General features: G+C 35.6%; 1 long non-coding RNA gene across 3 annotated transcripts in view; it reads left to right on the forward strand.

Moving 5' to 3' along the window:
- Nucleotides 1-5,000, forward strand: part of LOC141378956 (uncharacterized) — an 87,419-nt gene that overhangs the window by 2,336 nt on the left and 80,083 nt on the right. For 2 of the 3 annotated variants that reach the window (XR_015516340.2, XR_015945284.1), the window contains exon 2: nt 2,416-2,526. This is a non-coding gene — a long non-coding RNA (uncharacterized LOC141378956). Of the gene's footprint in view, nt 1-2,290; nt 2,356-2,415; nt 2,527-5,000 lie in introns of those variants that run through there. The other variant, XR_015516339.2, reaches the window with a different exon arrangement.

Consider the following 5,000-nt stretch of genomic DNA (forward strand, 5'->3'; position numbering starts at 1 on the left):
GGGTTTAGTGTTTACTGGATTGTTTTGGGTATTTCATTGGACGTTTTGGTGGTTGCTAGGGCGTTGCTAACTGTCATTGAGTGTTAACTGCATTTTCTGTATTTTGATTGGATGTTTTGGGTGGTTCCTAAGGTGTTGCTAAGAAGCTTTGAATGATTGCTATAGGTTGATCTGGGTGTTTAATTGGGTGGTTGCCAGGGTGGATATACTTTTTAAAACATCTATTCCTGCAAACTGCGCAGAGTTCAGCTCATCAGTACCGTTATCAGACTCACTGCAGGGTGTCAGGTGTGTATTTTTAGAGATGTACAGCAGGAATTGTGTGTTTCAGTCAGGAGAGCTCATTATACAGTGTAATCTGAGCATTATGAATACATTAAATGGCAGAAAGCAGCTGTTATAATGCGTTACGCAGGTCTGCTGGATGTGATGCTCACTGGACTTACACTGTCTTTAACACATTTGGACGTCATGCGGTTCATATAAAGAGTGTTTTAATGACAGATTAAGAGGATTACTGTGCAAGTGTGTGTGTGCGTGTGTGCGTGTGTGTGTGTGTGTGTGTGCGTGTGTGTGTGTGTGTGTGTGTGTGTGTGTTCAGTACAGAAGATTTGACCTCTTTCTTCATACTCATTGTATTATTAACAGTGAAACCACCTAATACCAGTGCTTATGTGAGATTCAACAGATTTACTGATCCAGTCACTCAATTACAATCATGTTATTTTCTCGGTATTGATCTGATAATATGGTTATATCATTAAGAGATTATGATTTTATGTTATGCACAAGTGTAAATATTTTATAAACATTATTACTTTTTTATTTTTTTATTTTAATAAAATTTATTTAAATTCATATTTTTATTATGTATTTAGAAATGTTTATACCTAATAATAAAATATTGAAATCTTTTATATATGAATTATGATGACATATTATAATATTTTGGTATTTAATATATATATATATATATATATATATATATATATATATATATATATATATATATATATATATATATCAGAATTTTTATTTAATCTATATTTAACATATTTTTATATTATGATTTAATTGATTATTACAAATGTGGTACAAATGTATTTATTTTTTATCAAGTTTTTAATTCTTTTCTAATCTAATTATTTTATTATAATTTTCTTTTTTACACAGAGCTTCATCTTTATTTATTTGTTTATTTATTTATTGTGTCATTGCTGTAGTGTCATTTTAAGACCAATCACATACTTTACAATTCAAATATACAAAATAAAGTGTACTTTCTCCATAAATACAGTCAATCTTGTCTTAATATTTATAAAATGCACACGCATATAGACGGAAATATGTAATAAACACAGCATGTTTTGGTATTGAAGCTCCTCTCTCTCTCTCTCTCTCTCTCTCTCTCTCTCTCTCTCTCTCTCTTTTCAAAAAATATAAAAAATATACAAATTACAGTGTAAAACGCAATGACATACTGTACTTTTATTACAATGTCCATTCAAATAAATCCAGTCTTGTCTAAATATAGAATAAATATGTCAGATACACACACATACAGACGCAAATATGTAATAAACACAGCATGTTTTGGTATTGAAGCTCCTCTGTCTGCATCTTTCTCTCTCTCTCTTAGGAAAATATACAATTACAGTGTAAAACACAGTGCCATACTGCAATTTTAGGACAATATCAATTCAAATACAGCCAGATTTGTCTAAAAATACAATAAATATATAAAATACACATAGATATAAACGCAAATATGTAATAAACACAGCATGTTTTGGTATTGAAGCTCCTATGTCTGCATCTTTCTCTCTCTCTCTTTGAGAAATATATACAAATTACAGTGTAAAACACAGTGCCATACTGCAATTTTAGGACAATATCAACTTAAATACAGCCAGTCTTGTCTAAATATACAATAAATACCTAATATACACACACATTTAGATGCAAATGTGTAATAAACACAGCTTCACTCAGTGCTGAAGCTCCTTCGTCTCCATCTCCCTCTCGAAAATATGTCAAATACAAATTGCAAATGTACAAAATACTGTGCCAAATATAATGACATACTGTACTTTTAGGACAGTGTCCATTAAGTTTTGTGTAAATATACTATAAATATATAGAATACACACATTTATAGAGGCAAATATTTAATAAACAGCTTTATTTACAGTTAAAGCTCCATCTCTCTCTCTCTCTCTCTCTGGGGTTGTTGACCTTTAAGCGGGGGGCAAAGGCTCCAGTGTGTGTGTGCGTGTGTGTGTGTGTGTGTGTGTGTGTGTGTGTGTGTGTGTGTGTGTATGTGCTCCTGGGGCTTCAGACATCAGAGAGAGAGAGGTGAGAGACCATAAAGACCTCCTCATGAAGTCAAACATGCATTTGATTTGTGCCCTGCAGGTGAGCTGAATCCGTGACGGTCACCGCTGGGACCAAACACTGAGAAAATCACAGAGGGAAAGACGCTTCTGATGACCTCACAGAAAAAACACACTTCTAATGACCTCACAGGTACAGCAGAACACGAGCACACCGCTGATATTGAGCCTTTGCACATTCGCGTGTCATCATAGTTGGTGAACTCAGAGCGCAGTGAATGCGAGAGGGTAAACACATCATTATTCTACAATCATATCAGCTGGAATAATGACAGAATAAACTCCAGGATGGTGTTATCAAGACACAGAAAGAGGAAAACAATAGTGTGAGACTGATAACGGCAGATAGAAGAGAGAATCATGTCAGATTTACTGTCCTGCACACATGCACACTGCATTACACACACCTCACACAAGCGGGAGTTCACTTATTTGTAGTGTCATGCAAAGATTATATACTACACACACACACACACACACACACACACACATAAATACAGACATGTTCATACATTCATTCATTTCCTTCAGCTTAATCCCTTTATTCATCAGGAGTCACCACAGTGGAATGAACCACCAACTTTTCCAGCATATGTTTTACACAGCGGATGCTCTTCCAGCTGCAACCCAGTACTGGGAAACACCCATACACACTTATTCACACACTCATACACGACGGCCAATTTATTTTATATATTCCCCTATATTCCCTGGACTGTGGGGGAAACCGGAACACCTGGAGGAAACCCACGGCAACATGGGGAGAACATGCAAACTCCACAGAAACACCAACTGACCCAGCTGGGACTCAAACCAGCGACCTTCTTACTGTGATGCCACAGTGCTAACCACCGAGCCACCATGTTGCCCAGTAATGTTGAGATGCTTTTAAAAATCAAGATATTGTGAACTTGTGAAAGGTCTTCATTGGCCAGACACACTGTAGGACACGCCCCCAAACCCACACCATTGGCTGAGGAGGAATTTAATACACTTCAGCTGACCTATGATGAGTGATGGAATCGCGTTTGCTAATCAAAATAAAGCTGAAATTATCAATAAATAAGTATAAATGAATATATAGAACAATATAAAGTGCATAAACTAAATAAAAACTCAAAAATTGCCTTTTGTAATTAATCAGTGTTTTATAAAGACTATAAGCTTAATTAAAACTAGATATTTTGCATTTGTAAATAACTGAATTGAAAATGTTAAAGCGCTCAAATTATTTATTGGGTGTTAATAATAATAATTTATAAAAACAATTTAAATGAAATGTATATATTAAGCTACATAGAACAATAAGTGTTAAATTATTTCAAATTAATAATTAAAAAACTGAAAAAAAACATGAAATTGAAATAAACCTTAATGTTAATATTTAAAAACACATTACTAAAAATTACAATAAACAAATAAAAGAATATTAAATTATAATTAATATTAACAGTAATGTTTATGCAAAATATATAATAACACACACACACACACACATACACACACACACACACACACACACACACACACTAAAATAAACATGACAAACACACACAGAGTTAACTGAAAAAATACAATTGTTAAAAGGATATAATATTATAATAAAATTGAGTGACATGACAGCTCAGTGGTTAGCACTATGACCTCACAGCAAGAAGAACACTTTTTAAGAGTCCTGATTGGGTCAGTTGTTGTTTCTGTGTGGAGTTTGCATGTTCTCCCCATGTTGACGTGGGTTTCCTCCGGGTGCTCTGGTTTCCCCCACAGTCCAAACACATGCGCTATAGGGGAACTGATCGACTAAACTGGCCATCGTGTATGAGTGTGTGGCTGAATGAGTGTGTGTGGGTGTTTCCCAGTGCTATTTGTAGCTGGAAGAGCATCCGCTGTGTAAAACATGTGCTGGAATAGTTGGTGGTTCATTCTGCTGTGGCGACCCCTGAAATGGAGAATAAGCCAAAAGAAAATTAATGAATAAATAATAAACTTATTTACTGAAATAGCCTCAGATTATGAGTGTAGGTCATTATAAATGTACTCTGCCTCTCACACAGAAGCTTTAATGGCACATTTACACTCCAGCAGGACCCACAGAAACCTTTGACCTCCACAAATAGACACACACACACACGCACTTACACACACACACAAACTTATACACTCATTTTCATGCGCAAACACACTGAGAAGTCATATTTTAACACTTGGCTGATTAAAATCAGTTTTCTATGAACCCAGAGGACAGTTTGTTGCTACTTTAGTGAGTCAGCGGTGTGTGTGTGTGTGTGTGTGTGTGTGTGTGTGTGTGTATGTGTGTGTGTGTGTGCGTGTGTCCTTCATGAGCCTCCTGCAGCTCATCTAAACCGCTCGCTCAAAAACCCCATCTGGTCCATCATTATTGCCCTCGCATGCGTGTGTGTGTGTGTGTGGCACAAGTGTGTGTGTGTGTGTGTGTGTGTGTGAAGAGATCTGGACAGGTCACCTGAAATGTTTTTGATCTTCCAAGATTGTATCAAAGATTTCATGAATATTCACAATATTAATGTACTACAATACACACTGCAGTGTGTGTGTGTGTGTGTGTGTGTCTTTGTGTTGTGTAACGCT

Source organism: Danio rerio, chromosome 19 (assembly GCF_052040795.2).
Source record: "Danio rerio strain M-AB ecotype USA chromosome 19, GRCz13ab, whole genome shotgun sequence".
Classification (NCBI taxonomy): domain Eukaryota; kingdom Metazoa; phylum Chordata; class Actinopteri; order Cypriniformes; family Danionidae; genus Danio; species Danio rerio.